Source organism: Chiloscyllium plagiosum, chromosome 2, assembly GCF_004010195.1.
Source record: "Chiloscyllium plagiosum isolate BGI_BamShark_2017 chromosome 2, ASM401019v2, whole genome shotgun sequence".
Classification (NCBI taxonomy): Eukaryota; Metazoa; Chordata; class Chondrichthyes; order Orectolobiformes; family Hemiscylliidae; genus Chiloscyllium; species Chiloscyllium plagiosum.
In genome coordinates, this window is record NC_057711.1 from 72,951,470 (window position 1) to 72,960,881 (window position 9,412).

Consider the following 9,412-nt stretch of genomic DNA (forward strand, 5'->3'; position numbering starts at 1 on the left):
TATCACCCTCACCTTAACCTCCTTCCACCTATCGCATTTCCAACGCCCCTCCCCCAAGTCCCTCCTCCCTACCTTTTATCTTAGCCTGCTTGGCACACTTTCCTCATTCCTGAAGAAGGGCTCATGCCCGAAACGTCGATTCTCCTGCTCCTTGGATGCTGCCTGATCTGCTGCGCTTTTCCAGCAACACATTTTCAGATCTGATCTCCAGCACTTTCTCCTAGAAGATTTTTCCACCTTTACTCATTTTAAGACATCCAACACTTCCTCCTCTGTAATCTGGACATTTTGCAAGATGTCACCATCTATTTCCCTACAGTCTATATCTTCAATATCCTTTTCCACAGTAAATACTGATATAAGTTTGTAGATGATGAGCCCTGAATTGAAGGTGTGTGTAGGATTGAGTTGTTCACTAGCTAATTGGTTTGCAGGGACAAATCAATCTTGCTATAAAATGTACCCACTTGCTAGGTTGAGTAATCTGATATAAAACAAAGTACAGACAATGTTGAAGGTCTGAAACAAACAAAAACAGAAATTGCAAAAGAAGCTCAACAGATCTAGCAGTATCTGTGGAGAAATGCTGACCCTTGAATAATTCTTGTCACATTTTATAAATTTCTACTTTGGAAATAGGACCTGTCTGACTCAAGATCGGAAACACATACAGACTTTGATCTCTCACCTTTTTCATGCATTGTCTGAGCTGAGATGCCACCTTTTTTAAATAAAACCTTAAGTTATCGTGGGAATGTGACTTGAAACAAGTTCTGTGATTTACATATTAATGAATGGAAACCTGCAGCCCATTCTAAAAGATGAAAGAAGTAACAGTAACCTAGGTTTGTTCAATGTATTGCAAACGTGTCTGACACTAGATATTTTGCTATAAATTCTGTGTCCTATGATCCAACTCCACTAGCTACCTGACGAAGGAGCAGAGCTCCTAAAGCTTGTACTTTCAAATAATCCTGTTAGACTGTAACTTAGTGTTGTGATTTTTAATTTTGACCCTTGAAAGGTCACAGGACTCACCCTCAACCTGTTTCTCTCTCTCCTTCTCCACAAACGCTGCCAAACCTGTTGAGTTTCTCCAACAATTTCTGCTTTTGAATGACATGATTATTTGATTAAACGCTACATGGCAGCTTTTTACGTGTACGAGTATTTCCATAACAGCTAGTTAAATGACTAGGGCAGTGAGGAGGGGAGGGGGGGATGGTTGTGGAAAGAGGAGAGTAATGAGGAAACTCTGTGGGCTCTCTGTCTGAATGGATCGGATTTCTCTTCTTACTCCCCTCCTCCATGAGGCAATGGTGTTAAGGATTGAATCGCTCATTGTTTAAGTCAAAAGCAATGGGAAGTTATTGAGCTTTAGACTAAGTAGATTGGTTAAAATTATTCTAACTTTGATCAGTTTAAATGGTGTGGCGTTTTTAGAAAAGGTCTCTGACATTTGAAATGTTTTCTAGGCATCTCTGACTGTAGCCGGGCTGTTGCCTCTTTCCGAGCAGCCTGAGACTTGCAGCCACTTGCTGCTCACAGGGGGACAAACTGGTTTCGGGGGCGAAACCTTTCACCAGATCTCAATGTTAGCCGACTGACTGTATCCTTCAGAGCGCAGTGGACCGTTTCTATAACCTCCCCGAAGCCAGGATGTGTGTCAAATGATATCAAGTTACAGGCTTGGTCTGATGCAACAGTGTCGAGCATGTAGCAGGAAGTGAAGTGAAATTTTAAACTTGGAGCGGACTGCCTTTTTAAAGTCCCTTGGATCCACGAAGCTTCAATGATCGCGGGGAGGTGGGAGTTGTCTTTATTTCCGCTGCCAACACTTGCTGACCGGGGAAGTGTGCAGGATAAGTTTTGGCACAAATCGGCATTTGCTGGCGTTTGTGTGGGTTTAAGGCCTGGAGGCAGAGAGCTGACTCGGCGGAAATATCTCCCAACAATACACCGATATCGGCCGTCTCTTCGGAACAGCTACAAATCCAGCAAGACATCATCGGAGCCTTTACTTGTGTTTAATACTTAAATCTTTTGTGCTTTCTTTTTTTTTTAGAAAAGTCATTTGGTAATGCAATGCTTGAAGTTGAATGCCCAAGTGAACTCACTCCTTCATGGAGCCCCGTTTAATGCTCAGGCACATATTCTCTGTCATTCTTAGTCTGTTCTTAAGCATTTGGGTTGACGCAGCCTGATCCTTTTAAAACACTTTTTTTTGTTTTAATGTTGAACTTTTTCCAGAAGCTAAGGGGTTATAATTCTATCAAGGTTTTCAAGTTAAGCTTTGCCCTTGTACCTTTTTTGATTTCTCCTCACCCCCTCACTGGTTATGTTGGTACATTTCCTCTGGGCACGAGTGGAGCAAATCCTGGGAAACCAGAATTGCCCTTTATGACTGCAGTTTGAAATGCAGTGGCAGTCGATGTGTTGATTATCATACAGATTTAATTATTAATGTTCTTTTTGTCTTCATTTGTCAGCTGCTTACAATGCAAGTGAAGGGTGTGTTTGTGTGAAAGGGAGGAGAGAAAACAGGAACAGGATAGACACACATGACAGGAGCAGCTTTGGGTTTTTTTTTCCACCTGCCTGTTACTGATTTGAAAAATTTGTTGAGATGAAACCGATTGAAGTCGGTCAAAATTTGACAAGTTCAGATGTCCTTACTTAAATGAGCCTCCGGTGAGTGCTTTTAGATAGTGGCAAATATCCTTTGGTTAATTTTCTGTGTGCAGTGGTTGCCATTTTCAGAAATCAAATTGGCTTGCATTCTATTGTTACATTCCAAAAGGATCTATTCATCATTAAATTATTTTTTCCTAACATATTGATTTGCACTTTTAAAAACCAGTGCAGTTTACTTTTTGATTTATTAGAGACTCTAGGGCAGTGCATTGAAATAGCATTGGGTTGTCTAAAATCTTTGTGCTACCATCTTCTTTTGTCATTAATGGTAGAAATACATAGCTTTGCATTTATTTCAATGGACATCCTGAATACGGTGTTTGAGGGTTTAAATGCTCTTTGTCCACAATTAGAATAGCAAGAAAATTGGAGGGAATTCATTTGTCAGATTTACAGTCAGTACAGCTTGTTACAGTAAATAGTTATGTTATTCAAGTACCATTCCTCTTAAATGTAATTATTAGTCCATCCTTTCTCTCTTTGCCAACATAGTACACAGAAAATATAGACTGGTGTTCACAAGCATGATGAAAATCAATGCAACTTCAAGGGAAATCAATAGTCAATTTCAGTTTGCATCTGGTAATATGCTTAATAGCATGAGTAAATGGATGACTTTTTTTAAAAGGTATCGAGCAAAACCATACAATAGCGGCATTTACAAGGAGCGCATTTATGCTTTTTGATTATTTTGTGCAGCCTTTTCTAATAGGAAGCTCCTTCTTCATGGCTGACCAAACCTATCTTAACTTTTGTAAAGTTTGAGTCTTATAAGCTTTTATGGGCTGAAAATGTGTTGCTGAAACAGCGCAGCAGGTCAGGCAGCATCCAGGGAACAGGAGAATCGACGTTTCGGGCATAAGCCCTTCTTCAGCATCTGCAGACCTCACTTTCTCCTCAAAGATTTTAACCTACTGCGAATTCTCTTACAAGGATGCCTTCCTTGACAAAGCTCTCTTCCTCCCTCTACAAAGTCCCTGGATGCTGCCTGACCTGCTGCGCTGTTCCAGCAACACATTTTCAGCTCTGATCTCCAGCATCTGCAGACCTCACTTTCTCCTCTAAGCTTTTATGGAAACTGTAAAGATTATAGTAAAAACGTATCCTCACTTTAAACTTCCATTTTGTAATTTTTAAAAGAAAAAATACATGGGAAACTTTTCATGGGCTAAAATCACTTCAAACAGGAAAGACTTTGATTTGAGATGGCCACAATGATAAGTTAACCACTCCTGAAACCATCAATAGATGACATATAAACTAGGAACTGGAGTAGGCCATTTGGCTTTTTGAGCCTGCTGTGTCATACAATATGATCGTGACCAGGCATCCAACTTGTTATTCTATTCCCATGTTCAACCCATACCTTGTGATACCTTTTAGCCCTAAGAATTACATCCATTTCCTACTTTTAAAGCATTAAGATTTTTGGCTTCAAACACTTTGTGGCGGAGAATCATACGGGCTGTCTGTTGGAAGAAATTTCTCCAGGATTTGAAATTAACATGCAAAGTGCCTGAAATCAATCACTCCAATCCCTATGTCCTGTTTGATTTACACCTTACATTCCAAAGTGAAATTTCCAGTAAGTCACATGCATATTAACCAACTTAGAAATACAAACTTGGAATAAAAGCCAAAAACATACACTAGTATCTATTTCTGAAAGACTATAAAGAACGTAGGAGCAAAAGTAAGCCATTCATTTCAGGCAACATCTTTGGGCAGTGAAGAAAATGGATTCATAACAGCAGAACTGGAAGGCTTCCTCTTGAGAAACAGTACCAGATGATAAAGTAAATTAGGCAATCGTTCATCACTGAGAACTCAAACATAACATTGCTCTGTTGAAGAAGATTTAAAATGGATTTTAAAATCAATCAACTCCTGGTTAGATTAACCCCACAGGCTCTAAGGACATGCTAAATTACATGTCCTTGGTTGTGTTTTTCTCCCCTTTAAACTTTGATACCTGTTTGTATGTTTCTCCTTTATTTCACTCCATACTTTGTAATTGGCTTCTCAGTTTTGAGCCAGTGAAGTAGTTTTAATTGAAATATAATAGTTGCGTCATTTAAAAATACAGTTTGTGGACAATCAAGGGGACGAAAGTAAGTTGACTCACCTCTTCACCTGTTGATAACAAAGTATGAACAGAAAGTTGTCAATTCTTTGCATTAATTACACATTCAAATTTTTTTCTTTTTCATTATTTGCACCTTTCCCGCTCCCCAAACCCATTTGGTCACTGACTTGCCATGATGTGGTTTCCACACCACAGTAGCTCACCAACCTCTCTCTGAAGTTTCCAACTTTGGTGAATCTTGCTATCAGAACTTCCTGGTTTGATCACCGATGACTGTGAAATCTGACATTTGCAGAGGTTCAATTTACAGTCAGTAATTAACAGACAGAAGTCAGTGTCCCTCCAATTCTGGCCCAGTTTGGAGTAATTCCTACAACAGTTGTCTCTACAAGGCAACAGTTCAAGTTTGAACCTATGTCATGATCTTTTGGTCTCTGTGGCTTGGTTGTATAGTTTACCCATTGGCCAGCTATGTTGTTTCAATGAGTGAATGGATCAGTGAACTGTTAAAAGCTATACTTTTATATTTATTTAACTGGCAGTTTGAGTATTTGTTGTCTTATCAAACTGATGGGAATTATGTCAGCATGGCAGGTGAAGGGGTGAGTTGCAACTTTGGCCTTTTGACTTCAGCAAAAGAAAACAAAGTTGGGTGTCACTTGTGCCCTCCCCCATAACACATTTGGGGTAGGCAAAGGGAATTTTGGAAGGAATTCCAAAAATTCCATTTCTGATCATTATCCAACAACCATTGCTAAAAATGTTTCCAAATGTTAGATGCAAATCTGGAATACAGCGGGATATAAAATATCCACATAGCAAAGCTTGTAATTTTAGATTTGTGTCTTGGATAACATAAATTCAATTTTAACCTGACTCTGACAGGAGGAATCCACATTAATTGACATAAATGTCAGCAACTGGCTCACAGATGCTAGCTTCTCAGATTGAAATTAAAATTGAGCTAATGAGCAAATTTAATGTATAATAAAATAGAGATCATCACTCTTCATTAAATCAATGAAAGCCAGTACATTACAGGCTAGTGTAAGCTGTTTGTTTAGTGAACCTTCCTAGAATGCACCAACACTGTAAGAACATTGCCACTGTAGCTTGCTTAAAACTGGATTTTCTTCATAGAATGCTTGTTTTCTTTTCTGCTGAATGGTCTGCAATCTAATGAATTTGTTTGCAGCTCAGAGCCAGAAAATGCAGGAGCGGAAGATAAACCAAAGAAAGCTGGGAAATTGCTTAATCAACAATTACAGTCTCTGAATCTGGATGCAGAAATATTTGAAACCAAGAAGAGAAATTATCTAACCAGGTAAGAGATCCACTGTTGCACTATACCCACCACTGACTGACAAACCACCAAATGTGTAGACTGGATACATTGGACTATTCTGTATGTTGATTTTCTGTAATGGTGCCAAGGTTGTTAAATTTGTGGAACACTACAATATTCTTGTATCCTAATGAATCTAAATATTTCCTTCAGCTAAGTGTTTTAATTTTATTGGGGGAGAGGCTTTTATACTATTGTACTGCCAGTTTAAAATTGAAACTGAATATGTACCTGTTTTAAGACTTAGTTAATTGCCAATATAAATTTTGAATGCTAGTTGAAACATTTGGTTTTTAAATATGGTTCACAGAAATTTGAGCACAGTTGGTTTGGAGATTGTCAAGTGTATATACCACATCTAGATTTTCCTTTGCTTCGAAGTAATTTTACTATTCGTTAATACAAGTGCTAATATTTGAATAAAGAGCCAACCACACAGTGTGAGTTACAGAACCTGCGGAGTTAATAAACTTAAAGTGATGTTGTATGTAAAGTTGAAATAAGCAAATTGTGGGCCTAATTTTAATTACATTGATGAATATGGTAACTTTGACTTTTTAATGTAGATTTCATTGGGAAATCTTTTAATGGGAATTTCCATACTTCATTTTTCTCATTAGATAATCAAAAACGTAACTTAGTCATGCAGTGCAATTTATAATATTTAAATCTGATTTAAAAGATAATCCACATTTTGTTTTCCAAATTTATAGGAGTGGTATTTGTTTTAGTTCCCTTTCTTAATTAATACATCTTGGTATCTAGAATTTGCTCTGCATCAAAAGGCAGAGTATTGTTTAAATGGGAAGAGAAACTCCTGAGAAAAATGTGTAACACGGGGATTTGGTTGTTCTTGTGCATGAAACACAAAATGTTAACATGCAAGTGCGACAAGTAATTAAGAAGGCAAATCGAATTTTGGCATTTTATTGCCATTTGGTTAGAATGTAAAAATAGGCAAATATTTTTCAACCGTTGTGTGTTGGTGCGGCTGCACATTGAGTACTGTGTATTGTTGTGATCCCCATGTTACTGGCATTGGATGCCGTTCAAAAGAGACTCGCTATAGGGTGGTACCTGGGATGAAGGAGCTGACTTATCAAGAACAGTTTAGGCCTTTATTCAATAGCTTTTAGAAGAATAAGGGATGATCTTGTTGAAATGTACAAGATTCTGAGGGGCTTGATGGTGTAGATGTTAAGCTGTTTCCATTATTGGGCGAGTCGTAAGCTAAGGGACATGGTTACAGAAAAAGAGACATTCATTTAAAATGGAGAAATGAAGGAATTTCTTCTGAGGGTTGTGAATATTTGGAATTCTCTACTGTAGGGACTGTGGAGCTAGATTACTGAAATTATGTAAAGAGGAGGTAGATACATTATTGAAATATTGAGGAGTTTAGGTTATGATGGGGTAAAGACAGAGGAATTGAGGCCTTTGGCAGATCAGCCATGATATTATAATATGATGAAGGAGGCTTTCTTAGGTTAAAGATTATGCAGCTGACATGTGTAAAAGAGTCAGCATAGTGAATTGAGCTGCTTTTAATACCTACCCTTGCAAATTCTTCTAATTGGCTTAACATTTTGAAAAAAATTAGGATTAGTATGATTGCCTTTTGGTACTCAGCACAGAACTGGCTTTGATTACTTGACTCAACAATCTATGAATATTTATGTATGATATACTTTTAAGAATCTTAAGGGCTGCTAGGCAGCTGAGAAATAAGTTGTTCAATCCGAAGCTTCACCAGCATAATATCATTTGAACCAAAATGCGGCAAGTATCGTTTGTTTATTTCGATGAAAAAATGTTGTACTTTTTCAGAAGAATGAGCCATGTTGTGTTGAAGTAAATGTTAATAAAATGAAGTGTCAGCTTGTAACTTCCTTATAGCATTTTATTCTTGTTCTGCATTGAAGTTTAAATGTTTTGTGTTGACACTTTACTGTAAAATCAAAGGTCTGTGATGCCTTTTCTCCCCTTTTGATATTCCTTTTTCAGGGTTGATTCTGAATTTTCCAACTATTGTTTACCGTGTGATCATTGGTTCAGTACCAAGTGTGTCTTTAACCTTGAAATATGAAAGTGATGGAATTAGTTCTGTTGCGCACTTGCTTTGAAATTTGCAAACCAAGGTCATTTTCAACTTCTTCTAAACGAGTGAGAAAGTGGGGAACCTTCTGGGGAACTAAAGCCCTGTTTGAAATGGCTCCGACAGCACAGCAGGTGCCTCTAATTAAGAACAGGTGGTCATGTAGACTTAAGAAGTTTATAAGATGTCTGAAGTCACGGAACCATACTGGAGAGCTGGGGTTTGGCTAATGATTGTTTCTGTGACCTTCCCTGCTCTCCCTGAAAATAATATAAGATGTAAACTGGAGGTGGGAGCAGCCATCTCCAGTGCATACATGATGGGCTGATTGGCCTCCTTCTGACCTGTAACAGTTGTGTGAAAGTTGTATTACATCTGTCCATCACTTACTGGCATTTGGTTTTCTTAAATGATATCACATTTTCTATGTGGAAATAAATTTTCGGTTTGTTTTTTACATCATGAGTGACTTCCTGTAAAGATCCTAAAATTGCAGTCTTCTATATAGAAGTGACCCTCTTTTATCTCTTTCCCTGTCACCCCACCCCACCAATTCCCATGATTTAATATTAATTGGTATGACCTTTCTTAAACTCATCTAATTGCTCTTAAACAAACCGTTATGTTGATCTCCAATAGTGCTACCTCCTCAGTGTTCATTGACTCCATTGCCGATCGTCGCTGACTATTTATGTTCATATCTTGTCCTGCTACTGTAGTATTGGGCAAACATTTTACTGTTACACTTGTGATGCAGTGTTTAAGTGAAATTTAGACATCTCTGATGACATTGCTAATGTGTTTCTGTATGCTGCTGTTCTGTTCATCCCCATGAACCCCTTCATCCTTTCTCTTTATGGGATTTATAGAAGTAATCTTTCTTTGGCACTATAATTTATTTCATCTAATTCAGATCGTGCCTCTTTAATCTGTTTTAGTTATGTACTAGACTTGCATATCCATCATTATTCCTTTCATGTGTTCGACTGAAATGCTGATAAAATTTCTTCTAAGATCCATCTGTTCTCTTTTTTTTCTTTGGTCTTCACAGTTTTATATACCTCACTGTCAAGAGCATTGTCCATGTTCACGTTAAAATTGCATGTTCTCTGGAGGTACTACAACTTCTGTTTCCTGTATATTGATGAAATATTTACAAATATGTTGCCAGTACGTGTATTGCCTCTTGCAA